The sequence below is a fragment of the Meles meles genome, chromosome 2 (assembly GCF_922984935.1).
Source record: "Meles meles chromosome 2, mMelMel3.1 paternal haplotype, whole genome shotgun sequence".
In the NCBI taxonomy this organism is placed as follows: domain Eukaryota; kingdom Metazoa; phylum Chordata; class Mammalia; order Carnivora; family Mustelidae; genus Meles; species Meles meles.
This window is the reverse complement of record NC_060067.1, coordinates 198,082,841-198,097,345: the sequence shown is the minus strand read 5'-3', so window position 1 is coordinate 198,097,345 and position 14,505 is coordinate 198,082,841.

Below are 14,505 nucleotides of genomic sequence, written 5' to 3'. Positions count from 1 at the left end.
CCATTTCCTCCTGCTAAATCCTCAAAGTGATTAATTAATTTTACAGAAGTATGTTCAGTTTCTAAGGCTCTTTTTGGATCTTGGTATTTTAAGTATGTTTCGGAAAACTGTTTTCAAAGCAAATGTTAACAATCCCGTTGATCTTTTGAAGGATATACATATTTTAATATTTTGTATTATACTTGGTATACATGGTAGGGAAAAAAAAAATTTCCCCCTCTTTCACAGTTTCTAGCGCAGAGCTGGGAATAAGGGATCGTGACAACCCTTCCCTCTTGTAACATCAATGTCTGTTAGGGTTTTGGCAGAATCAGTGAAGACAAAAAACAGTTTTCTTCATTTTTTTTTTCTCCCATCTTCTATGGCATTGAAAGTGACCTTGCCTTGCAAATGTATTCATGAGTAACCACAAGGGAAGCACTTTCCATGTAAGAGGAAGTTTTCTTATTTTTTTGTTTGTTTGTTTTGTTTTGTTTTTTCCTAAACTATGGGGAACTTGAGGATGGCACAATGCTTACAGCTGCAGTTTGTTGTTTTTTTTTTGTTTTCTGTTTTTTGTTTTTAATGGAATCCACAAAGGAAAACTATGCCTGCAAAACAAACAAACAAACAAACAAAACACCTTGGAAAAATTCAGTACCTCATCATATTTAAGGAACTTACACCTAACATAAACCTGGTCATAGACCATATTTAAATATCAAAAGTGTGAGAGGAAATCGCCAAGCCAACTAATCACTTCACTAGCAAAATATGCAAACAGTCGTCTCAGCAAATATCCCCTTCAACCATTAATATTAATTGAACTTCCATGGAATACAAAGCAAGACACAAGACACTTTAAAAATACGAATGTGTCCTTAGAATTGCCAAGTTTATTGTTAGTTCATGATCATTTTCACACACAAAGAAGACTTCAACCAAAAACAATCCAAAACTGTACAGAGTCCAACACTGAACATATTACAAAACGGTCATCCATTATCACTTTGGGGGAAGGGATATATTTTGTCAAAATATGAGTGTACTTTAAACATGATAATTTAATCTTACTATTTAGACCTGGAGCAAGAAGTTTCTGGAAACTTGCTTTTGCCCACCTCTGCTACTGTAAAGCCATTATTTCCACACACAGAGCACGACGGTGATACAACCTGCTTCTTTTTCATAGACTGATATTCATTTTTGCTCTCTCAAATCATCTTTGGGATGGGAGAGTTAGTTGTTCCTGTGTCTCTATATACAAAATGAACATAATTAGTCGTACTTGCAAACCGACCGTTATAATTTGAATAAACACTAACTGAAAAGTAAATTAAATTTGATATCTAAATTAAAATATGATATACCAGGCCCCTGGGTGGCTCAGTCCATTAAGTGGTTGGCTTTGGCTGGGGTCATGATCTCAGGGTCCTGGGATGAGTCCCTACTCAGCGGGGAGTCTGCTTCTCCTTCTCCCTCTGCCTACTGTTCCCCCTGCTTGTACTCTCTCTCTCTGTGTCAAATAAATAAATAAAATCTTTTATAAAATGTAACATTGTACCTATTTAATTGAAATAACTGCTGAGATCTCTTGTGAATTTTGCACTTTTAAGCAACCTCTATATGAAATTCAGTGAACAATAGATGTGAATAAGAAGATATTCTGGTATATTATAAAAAGAATAATATCAAACGAGTATATTGAGCACATTTTTGCCTCTAATGTTTAAGAAAAGTTTATTGTCTTTTCTTATTTCATCAGAATTTCCAGGATTTCTGTGAGTTTGTCATTCATAGAAGTGGTCCAATGAAGGGATACATAGAAAACCTCATTTTTGCACCTGTCAGGTTACCCATCCTCCTCCCACCTCGGTGATGGAAAATGGTGTCAGCAGGTTTTTGCGTAGTGCATTCAGATCTCAGTCGATGTGATTTGTTCATTTATATTTTAATTTCTTTACAGCGGCATGATAACAAGCAGATCATTTACTTGACCTGCAGATGACTGGATTAAAATAGGTAGCTTAAATAATATTCCAAATCATTTACAAATCTTACACTAAGGTCTGGGATCGGTAGATATCTCTATGAATCTTTTCTGTCATTTTCATCAAACGCATGTAAAAGAAAATGTTTTCTCCTGTTATAGAAAGAAAACATAAAACTTCTTAAGTGGTTGTATTGAAAGCATACCACCCATTTTCTCTGTAATAATGTCAAACGATGACTGGAACACAGAAATCAGCACATAGTTTGTTGGCAAAATACAGATTTTTATTTAAAACTTGATAAGATCTGATTTGAGAGGCTTGTATTTGAGGTTTCTCTTAATTTATGTGCTAGTATCTTTAATGAGTGATCTAAATATTATGGTATTACTGGTATTATTTTGGATCAGGTGAACTCTTAGGGAATTTGCAAATAGTCTATACGCCAAGAGAGTAAAATAAAACAGTAAACCAATTCAATCCAGCGTTGTAAATAAGTTAAGTCTGTTTCATATCCATAGCTGTTAACATCAGAGGGAAAAATCAACTTCAATTACCTAGGTTATTTGAAAAGTCAACATTTTGGGGAGAGGCATTTTGTTTCATGTAACAAAATTGAAAACTCAATATGTAATGGGATGAAACACAGTCAGTGTACATCTTGGATAGGTCTAGGCTTTCTTTCTGCATTATTGACTACAAGTACAAATAATGATTCTTTGTACAAGGATACCAGGGTACGGTTGAAGGCATTTCCCTAGGTTGGTTATTTCCTCATGCGCTCAAGAGGATTCTTTGTCTCTATTTTATTCTTCCTCATTCTAAGGAGGTACTTGTCACATCATTTTGGGGAGCTTTCAGATAGCAGAATCTGGAGGAAAGAGGGGAAGGTATGAATGATAAGGTAATCAAGCTAGTTAAGCTAATCAAGTTGAGTATCTTAAGGCATTAAGAATATCGCAGAGGCAAATGGTATGGGAGAGAAACAGGGGTTTTCAAAAGTATTTCTGTGATTTATCTGTTCTTATTACTTTGTTGAAAAAGGTACATGAAGCAGTTCAGAACCACATTTGGGTTATCTCATTGCATTTCTTTGCAAATGGACCATACGGGTGACTGTTCCCATAATGGTCACATTTTGCATTCGCATTATGAGTCATCGTGCAAATACATGGCTTGAGCAGTTGTAGCATATCGGTGAATGTGAGGACCAGAACTAGACTCCTGTGCAGACAGTAGTGTAATCAAAACTGGTCTTGGCAGAAGCCAAGCGCAACATTTACTCCTCTTCAACCTTGAGGCCCTTGTATCTCTCCAGACACTAAGGCCACTAACGGCACTACTCACCAAAATAATTGAGCACTGGGAGGTCGATAGAAATGTAAGACAAAAGGTAGAGATATATGATTTGGTTTTGTTCTGTTTTGTTTAACTGGCAATGAGAGAAGAGGGTTACAAATGGTATCTCTGGCAAAGCTAGTAAAGAAGCCATCAAGGGGCCACCCCAAGAAAGCAGGAAGAAAAATCATGGGGGAGGGATCAGGACAAGTCTTAAGAGTTACATGGAAAGAAGTAGGAGGTTTGCCTTGGATAGAATCATAGATCTGTACAGAGTTCAAGCAAGTGAATTCTGGCAGTTAGGAAAACAAAGAAACAAAAAGTGTGGCTCCCAGTTAAAATGCTTTAGAACCCTCTAGAAAAGAGGGTGGGAATTAAATAGCATGGAAAGTTTGAAAATTGACTCCTTATCGATAAGTAACTCACACTTTTCCATCCTTTCCCACCCATATCACCCCACAAATGACAATGCATCACCTTTAAGTTTAATGAGGACCCCCAAACTTTAGGGCTGGAGGAGGGTGGTGTGTTTAGTGCCATGTCTGAGGGTGCAAAGAATGCATCTCAATGTTTCGAGAGTTACTAGTTTTATTTGAGCTTATAGAAGAAAATGAGGAGAGCCACAGACTTATAAAATCCTTCCTGGATGAATGGAAATCTGAGAATTCTATTAAGATTTTCCACTGTATAAATCTCTTTAAGAAAGGGACCCATTTGTGTTTGTCTTTATATTTTCTGTAAGGAAAGTGGTTATAGAGGGGATAACAGGGACATATTTCTAGAATAATTGCAAACAGAAAATAAGTCATTAACTACAGTAATTTTTGCCCATACTCCAACTGTGCTTAAACATCCCTTTCCTCACTTCTCAGTTCTTTTCCTTTTTCACTTTTTTGGTCTATCTTCACAAACTTTGTTCTTTCGCTTTCTGTGTTTTGATTTCTCCCTCGCACTCTCACACTTCTCTCTAACTCCTCATTCCCACCTCCTCAAAAGAGTAGGGAATGGAAGGTTTCTGGGAGAAAAAGAAAGATAGGCAATACTAGGTCAAGAGTGGGGCTTCACATAACAGGAAGATAATTCTTTAACTAGATTGAATGAACCATGAATCTGACCAATATGGAAATCCTTGGGTTCTTAAAATTCAGCATCTCATGTGGGGATATTGATTTATAATGGAAAGCCCAGAAAATGGAAGCTTCATTTTCTTAGCCAAAAATAGAGTAGAAAGAAATGTGCAATGAATATATGTTACAAACAGGAAAGGGAGCATGGCATTTATCTGCAGCCCACATTCCAGAAATGAACTTGCAAAAAAAAAAAAAAAAAAAAGTTTTGTATATGACACATCCATCCAAACGTTGGGCAAAGTGTTTAAAGTCTAAAACTGACTATGAAAATGATGATTTTCAACTTGTTTGGGGTTAAACACCTTTTTAGAAATTTTTTCACCAACGTATTTGTAGAAATAGGGTTCAAATCCGCCGTCCATGAGTTTGTATAAAATATAGTGGAACGAGAGGGACGAACCTCCCTCTCGTTACATTCGTTACTGTTACATTCGTAACATTATTTCTCACTGAAGTCAGCAAACAGATTTGAATGGCACCTTTGCCATTTCCCGAGTACTTGGCTTCAGCCTTTTCCACTGCAAGACGGAGAGGATGATTCCACCGTCAGATTTTTTTGTGAGGAAATCTCGTCATCTGGCGCCGAGGTGTTGTATCCCGTGGTAGCTGGTGGTATTCTGCCACAGTCTGCAGAGCAAGATGGGGTTTCTAATCGATCCTTAAGCTTTTAAATGCAGCTGCAAACCAAAACTGATCACCGCTTGAGTTAGAATTAACTACACACGTGCTGAAAACGTAGAAGCACGTTCCATGCATACATATATGTTAATTGGCAAGGATATTCATCAGGATGATGGCAGAAAAAGATAAGAAGGTGATATAATACTTATTCTCTGTGTCTTGGGAGAATTATAACTGCAAGCTGGCATTCTGGAAGGAAGATGAGGACTTCCCACTGGCACTCAACAATGCCAAATGCCTGATGAGATTCCTTTGGTATAATTTCTTAAAAATATTTACCTTATCTATATTTCTAGGGGTAAGGAGATGATGTTAAGAGATAAGGGAACAATTGCCAGACTGACCTTTTTTACATGTAATTATTGAAGGACTAAAAGTTAGAATCAGCTGTCTAAGCTACATTTTTATAAACAAAATTCCAAAATTCTATTGTCCTTTATCCTCATCCCCTTATCTCCAAAAATACCCATTACTACACTCAACTAATGTTGAGTCCCACTCAGTAAATTCTATAATAATTTACATTTTTCTTACATTCTATCCTATGTCCCTTTAAATTTCAAACTTATTTTATATTCTAGTTTAACTTCATAGTTGACTTTGATTGTTTTAATTTTTGTATTTTGTATGGATCTGAATTCAAGAAAGCATCTGAATAGAATCACCATATGCTGAATTCTACTGCTCTGATTCCTGAATCAGTATATAGACTCTCCAGGCAGCTTTGTCCCTGATATGTATGAAAATGGTTGTTTTGTTTCTGTTTTCATTGTTAAAATAAAAGCGATATTCTCGTACTTTCAGGACTTACTTTATCTTCCATTTCATTGTGTGATGTCCTGAGAAGAGCAGCTTGCATTTTGAATGCTCATGATTACCTACAATTTCTCATGGCATTCAGACTAGAAATTTTACTGTATCTCATTTTTGATAAATAATTATAAAAATGCTTTTTCAAGAAAAGAAGTCGCTTTTAGAATACCATAGAGTGTAAAAAAAAAATGTCATTATAAAGCCTCATAACTATGTGGTCATCTTGGAAGCAAAATAGAGAAAAAAAAAATCAACTCAACTCTAGCCTTTCAAATCACAAGAAGTAGCTCCTCTCTCATCCAGACAATATGTGATGGGTTCTTGTGTCTGATTACCAAAGGAAATCTAAAATGAGTTTTATGCAAATTTCTCTACAATGAAACATTTTATAAGTCATTATACTAAAAGGAACTTTTACAAAGCACTTGCAAAATAAAATCAGTCGATAATTCAGCAACATCGAAAGAAAGTCTGATACAATTAAACTTTCTCATGACTTACAAGCCTTCTACTTAGACATTCTGCTATCATTGCAGATATGGAGGGACATATTTTCCCTTGATTTTCGTTCCTCAATTGCCACTTCCCCCACTTAAAAGTGATTTTTAAGGCTATTTTTGGTCTGTTTCCTACTGTTACTGAGACATTTAAGTTATAGAGCTTGATTTTTATTTTAGGATCGTGAGAAATGGTTTCAACTCGGGGAAGCCCAAACTTCAAATACCTATGAAAGTAAGATTAATGTAGTTTGAATTTTGCAGGAAAATAACTTCAAAGGTGACATTTTTGTTGGAGGTACTGAAATATCTACAGTAATACTTTTAACAAGGGTTAGTCTAGAGCACTGCTCGGAGCAAAGAAATCTAACATATCCTATAACTGTCTAAAGGCAAGCCAGAGATGGATTTATGGTCCATACTTAGCTCTGTCTCCTTGAAGTGAAACGCTTTGAAAGGCTGAATGAAGATGAACAGTCAATCTCTTTGGAGGCACGTCTTGCCATTTATTTTTTATTAGTTTTAAGAGTGATGCCATATTGTGTCATGGGTTGAACAGTGTCCAATAGGAAGATTGACTCCACTCTGTAAAAACTGCCTTATTCCTTTCATCTCCCACTGGAGAAGGGCTGGAGCCAGGACAAGAGTCCGGGGGAGTGTGGCATATGTGGTCTCTTGGGAACACTTCGCAAGATGCCAGTCTGCGGAGAGGGTTCCTGCTTCCTTTCCCTCCCACCTACCGCCTCTTTTCTTCTTTTTGGTTTTCCTACCACTCTCTAAGAGCTAAAGAGCCAGGTGAATAAGTAGGCTGTGGTTTGAGTAATGGAGGTGAGACATACAATATCATTTCTCTGTAAAGGCACGTCGGATGGTGCTGGGGCTTAGTAAAAACCAGACCGTCAAAAAGTAACATGAAGGGGTGCCTGGGTGGCTCAGTGGTTTAAGCCTCTGCCTTCGGCTCAGGTCGTGATCTCAGGGTCCTGGGATCGAGCCCCGCATCGGGCTCTCTGCTCAGCGGGGAGCCTGTTTCTCCCTCTCTCCTGCCTGCCTCTCTGCCTACTTGTGACCTCTCTCTGTGTCAAATAAATAAATAAAATATTAGAAAAAAAAAAGTAACACGAAGCCTAAAAGATTCTGACGTGCCTTTAAACTGAAAATGGCATCATCTCTTGCAACTAGTAGTGCATAAGTCTGAGAGAGCTGAGCCACAGAAGGCTGAATCTAGACAGCAGTATTGTATCATCATTGTCACACTTGCTAAGAGACTAGATATTAACTATCCCGATCACAAAAAAAAAAAAAAGAAAGAAAAAATTATGTGATATGATGGGATAGGTGCCACGTACCGCCGTAATGGCAATTTCATTGCCTTGCGTGTATCCAATCAATTTGTCCCCCACCTTAAACTTATACAATGTGATATGTCAAATATGTTCTGATATTTTTAGAAAGTGTGAAATGGCATAATCGCTGCTTAAAATATAAGGTGTTGTGTGTCCATCTTGCGTAATTGCGCCTAACGTGAGGGATAGGGTAGGCCACTTGTATTGAAACAATTTTTATCAAACAAGAAGTTTTTCAAAGTTTGGTCTACTCTACTGCTGATGATAATAACTTTTATAAGCAAAGCATGATGTAAATTTCAAACATCATGACACAGTCATAATGATTGGATGTAACACTTTTCCCAAAGAAGTTAGGATCCATATAGGGAAGCTGATGGACACTGTAGATCTCAAAAGTCTAAAGATAGGGGGAGGGGTCTGCCATCTGGGCGGTCTCACAGACCCATGTACTTAGAAGGGCCCCATGCTTGGTTGATCGCTCGTCTCTTCATGCTGTCTTATAATTCATGAAAATGTTGAGCTAGGGTCGCCCCATTTTCATTTTGCACTGAGCCCTGCAATTATGTAGCCAGTCCACATAGGAAAGCCCAAGAAGGTGGTGACGGAATGAGTGTGAGACCTGCTGTCACATTCTGCACAGAAGAGGATGACCAAGGGCTGCAGTTATGGCGAATGACTTCCCAAGTGAATTCAGAGCTTCGGCTGGACTGTGGGCGCCATGAGGAGTTTGGGTGCGGGAAAAGAAGAGAGGAGGGTATTTCGGCTGGGCAGAGCTTGTAAGCAAGTTTCAGAGCCAGGAACGAGGAAGGACTGTGGGAATCCGATTGCCCAGATCAAAAAGTTTTTGTGTAGCCATTGGGAGCCGTTTCAGGCTCCACCAGGCTGTAGAGAGAGACCTTCAACGACTAGGATGAGAAACACGCATTTTATACCATAGGATTCTGGCAGAGCATGGATATTGCTTCAGGAAGATAAACCCAGAAGCATATTTAAATTTTGCACTTTAATAATGGTCACGGAGATCGAAAAGAAGTGGCAGATGTAAAAGATGTATGTGAGAAGAATAGATCGGATGTGGCACCGTCTTGGTTACTGGGGCAGTGATGACGTCCCTGTCACCAATGAGAGTAGTCATGGCGGGGAGAGCAAAGAGTGGCAGATTGAAGGACTAGCATCATTGTGTATAATTTGAGGATGGGACAGATTAGTTAGCCAACAACTGAGAGCGGTTGCATGGCTTCTAGGAGTTTCTAAAACTGAAACCATTTATTTACTTTGACAGTCCACCAACATTTAGGGAACACATTCCATTGGACACGTGCTCTAAATACAAAAACATTTCTGCTTTGTGACACTGAGCCACAGAAAGTTTTAAATAGGCTAGCTTCCTGGTATTCTCACAAAATATCACAATATTTGAATATCTTTTCAAAGAATTTTGAAGAAAAATCATTTGAATATGTGTGCAGCAGACATTAACCCTGAGGAAAAAAAAATTTCTAAATTCCTGTTTTTATGCAGAGGCAAGATGATTACATTCCCCTGCCCCACACAGTTCTGAGGAGTTTTGATTTCAGTCACCTCATTCTCACTGCTTCGCCTGTGCACACAGATGCTGAAATGAAATGTTTATTGTACAACAAAAGTAAACCACCAGCGCGATGCAAATGTGAGGCAAAACTCAACTTTTTTTTTTTTTTTCCTCCCTCCTAGAAGAAAGGATTTCAGGCTAGGTAAATGTGTGCATCAGTGGCTTTCTTCCATTTCCTTCTGATAACGCCTGATGGACACCACTACAGCGTGACTTTTAAAGAAACCAAAATGAATCCAGCAGCCTCATGTGGTTGGGTATTAAACCGTGAGTGCATTCTGACTGCTGAGGCCTGACTGATGTCCCTGCCGCTGCATAAAACGTTCTCTATCACTCAGAAGGACCAGAGCGCGGTGTATAGGTAGATATTGTAAAGTAAAATCAGCAGCCAAGGTAGTTCCAGATGTGCCTTCCGGCTCCCTCTTGGTACTTCTATCTACTTAAAGAGACTATCCTAATGAAAACTGGTGCCCCTGCCTTTCTTCGGTGGGGCGTAAGGCCAAATATTGTGATTTCATATTGATTAACCAAGCGACTCTCAATTATTCAAGTTGTGATTTACCCGAGACCCTTGATTCCTCTTCATCGTTTCGCTAACTTGTGCCCACTTGACTGTCGTTCAAAGGACAGAGGAAAAGGGAGAGAAGGAATGCTCCAGTCAGTCCATTCTGACACGCTTTACACAAAAAAAGGATTCTACCAGTTCGGTTCAAAGGCATGTTTGGGTGCAGAAGATTGCAACTACTAGCTAACCCGGGGCCCTAAATCTAGGTGCATTCAAACTATAAGTTCTCTCTCTTTCCTCATGACGACGGAGATCTATAGAGATTTCTATGAATTCGGGTATCATACATTTTTCCTTCAGTGTTATTATATGGTAAATTAATAGGGTGCCATGTGAATTTAAGTATTTGGTAATATATAAAAGGATGACAAAATTTCTGAACTCCACAAAGAAAATAAATTTACATATGTACTTATAAATATATGTAAATGTACGTGTGTGTGTACATATATAACTACATATAGATCATGCATGTAAACATGAATTTGTAGTGCAGTATTTTTAGATAGCATGGATTAAAGTTTATTGTTTTAAGATTTTATTTATTTATTTGACACAGAGAGACATCACAAGCAGGCAGAGAGGCAGGTGGAGAGAGAGAGGAGGAAGCAGGCTCTCTGCTGAGCAGAGAGCCCAACACGGGACTCAATCCCAGGACCCAAGATCATGACCTGAGCTGAAGGCAGAGGCTTTAACCCACGGAGCCACCCAGGCGCCCCCTAAAGTTTATTATTATACATGCCTTTGAGCCAGTTTTGATGGAAGAAACAGGTTGCACTTAGTCGTTACAGGGATATATAGCGATAGACATCAGAGGAACACTGGTGTAAGCAAGGACAAAGTATCCAGCTAAAAGTAGAGGAGAAAAACATGTACATAGATTACTCACTAAGCCTGCCTCAAGTTAAAGGGCTTTGTGACTTGTTGGAAAGAAATGATCATAGGGCTAGGTCTCTGCAATCTGCCAACATGGCGGTCCTTCATGCGTGCGTCTCTGGGGAGACACATGGAACGGCAGGGACGGAGGCAGTGATGATGGATATTTCTACAAAAACATGGCACATCGAACCTGACCCAGTGGGGATGATGCCCGTGATAACAGCTTTCAGGGTTGAGTACCTTGCCCGGGTGGGGGATGAGAAGAGAGACGTGTAGACTTCGCTTTACCTCCAGTTACGAAGAAGAAGGACCGAAGTAAACATATTGCAGACCATGAAGAAAACAGACTCAACGAGGTAGGAGTCAGGAGCAGAGCTCCGAAGGCATTTCGAGAAACGGAAGATGGCTGATGTGACAAATGCAGCGAAGAGTTTGAGGAAAGATGAAGTTTGAAAATTGGACTGGCCCTTGGGCTTAGTTGTAATGAGGTCGTCAGAGACCTCGCTGAAGGTCAATTCCTCCCCAGTGACAAGGGCACACACTGGACAAGATGAAGTTGAAAAAAGAGTCTGGTGAGAAGAATTGGGGGCAGTACATACAGGAAAACATAGTTTAGGAATCAGTGTGTGACGAGGAATTAAGATCTGGGAGTCTACCGGTCAGACAGTTTTTGGTGGTTATGAAAATGTAACAGGGCTTTTAGGTTATGCTAAAAAAAAAAAAAAAAAGTCATTGGGCTTGGAATAACTTCATTTGCACTAGAGATATACTTAGGACATAATTTCCACTGCATTTCTTTTAATTCCTTATTTATCTGCTTATCATTAGGCTAAAAGCACACAAACAGCTACCTCTAGGAAATCTCAAACTAGCCCGTATACATAGAAGAGAGGGAAATTAGTATATGTGCTGCCGAAGCGAGCACAGAAGAGAGGGAAATTAAAGAGAGAGAGAAAGTCATAGAGGAAGGAGCCGAGGAAGTAAGGAGAGAGAAAGAGAGAGAGACTGATGTGTACACACGTAGACGACGGGACGGCACCCACACACGCACAGGTACGCACAGTAGCAAGAAAGGCAGAGGCTACCAAGACCAATCAGTTTGCTGTTCTATAAACTTTGTTTACGTCCTTGACTACTTTCTAACTAAAAATCCCAAGTTTCAGCCTCAGGAATTTGCTGGTTAGTCAGTAGAAACATGTTTAATATTGTTCACTGTATAATTTATACCATACAATACCATATTTGACAAAAAGCCAGCGCTTACACAAAAATAATTATGAAGAGACGTAATGATCCAGCATGGAGAGAGTGATAGAAAAAGGATGATATTCTTTTAAAAAATGTGTCAGCAGGCACTCAACCTAAAATCCAGCAACTTTCAAATCATTCCTCTGTGCAGACACTATTAAAGGTAAACTTGTTTCCCGACTGGGGTAAGAGACCATTGTGGAACATTCCATCCTGTGTGAGGGCAGAGTTACATCAGGAGGCTATTATGGTCATGCTAGCACCAGGCATTGATAAGTGTGAAATTATCAGCAACTGAACAGTGGGGAAATACATTTTTGCATCAAAGGTGCCCTTTACTCCTCAACCAGAAAACCAAACTGCTGATTCAAATGAGCAGACCACTTAAAATTAAGCAATTCTTCATCTGAAAACTCCATATGCTGTATTTAACTACTTATTTCTAGGGATTTGCCTTTTTTTTTTTTTTTTTTTTTTCGAAAAAATCACTTTTAATGTCCTACGGGAATTTTAGTGTTAAAGGTTTACGTTAAACAAAAAGCAGCTGTAGGATGTCCATGTTATTTGGAAACTGTGTTTAATGCAGATTTACAGAAAGGGTATATGTCACTCTGGGTCACTCCTGAATATTCTTTTTGGGCTTTCTCTGTTGGATATGCAATCTCAGCTAAATGTTTTGAAGAGGAGGAATCAAATAAATTGCCCTATTTTGGGTCTTTCTCATCTGTATACAGTCGTGCAGCTCTACTAGGCCTGAAAATTGCCCAGAGACAAACTTTAAAAAAATAGAGTGCTTTTGAGGCAGAAAATTGCTTTTCTGCAGTATGGTCTAAAGGACAGGCAGTGACAAGAAGACAAGAAGTTGTCACCATGCAGTGATATTGTAAAGCATATCCTCCATAACAAAGAAGGTAATTTGTTTTTATTTTCTCCCTGATTAGACCACAAAAGGATTCAGGGCAATAACACTGTGGCTTTGACTTAAACTCCCGAAAGCAGATGCACAATTAGATTTTTGAAAGTCCGTCTATAATCCATACCTGGCAGTTGGTTTTTCTGGAAAACAAACAGCTTAATAGACTAGATCATTCGGTATTTCCCAATTTCTTCACTAGCGCTGAATGTTTAGGCTTTGGGATAAAATAGAAACTTACTGTAGATCGCCTTGGTTTTTGTATATATAAGTCCGCTCCTCAGTAGCATTTGAACAAGGCTTTTGTAGTTTAATATACCAAAAAGAAGTATTTTATGTATTTGGATTGTCCCCTTGATATTTTTGGAAGATTTTTTATGTGGCTTAATTTCCATTTTTATGGTTGTATGAACGAAAAATGGGAGAAAATATGTCTTTGGTGTGTTAAGGGATTTGAAACTCCTTTGGGCCTGTTATCATGTTAATGAGACAGTTGAGAGATATCAGGGTTTTGTGTATTAATCTTAGCAGGCATTTGCACACTAGAACTGCTCATTTAGAGTTTCAATGGCATTAGCTGTGAATTTGCACAAAATTAACAAAAAAATGGCTCCACATTATGGATGCATAATACCAAATGTTTATTAAAGCCTATTTATAGTCTATACACAGTGAACCTTATCTAAGGATACAATATTTCAGTTAATATATATTTTTTTTACGGTTTTCAAACATTTTGATTGTTCACACAGAGGATTGTCTAAACAGTTTTATACCTGATGAAGAGATCTATTCCAATGTTAATATTCTTTGAGCTCAGTAATTTTTATTTTTATTTTTTAGAAGTTTAACAGAAAGACCTATTTTCCTTTTAAGACCTGTTTCTTTGGCCTCACACAGATGCGCATAGTGCAGTCCCACCGGTAAGAGTTGACTAAGTGGAAATGAAGACCAGCTAGACACTCTACTTTTCAACTTTTACTAAACTGTTGAACTATAAATTCATAGAGTGGAAGGGACTTGAGAAATCATCTAGGCCTGCACTCACATGCCCTCTGAAGAATCACTCCCATATAAAGAAAGAGACTTACCCTTTTTCTTTTTCCTCATGCTAACCTCTATTTGATGTACTAAGTACCAGTGATCCCATTTTTTAAAATTTTTTCTTTCTTCCAAAATATGTATCATGTAGGCAGTGTACATCTTTTTTTATGAAAGTCATCCTTTTTTTCATTCCACAAATATTTCTTGAACCTCTATAAGAAATAATAGTAGCCATGTTCTACAGAAACCTAGACCCAGAACACTTGAGATTGGTCTAGAAGGGCATGAAACCAGAGCTCCTAATGGATAGCTTTGCCCATATTCTTCTCTATAGTGAGCCTGAAGCTTAGATGACCTACAGTCCTTACGTTGGCCGGTCACTCTCCTTGGGGACAATGCCTTGACCTTTCTGTTTCCAGATTTTATTCTGACCCACCTTCATTTTCCTGTTACAACAAAAAAGATTACTTACGACAAGTATCTTCAAATG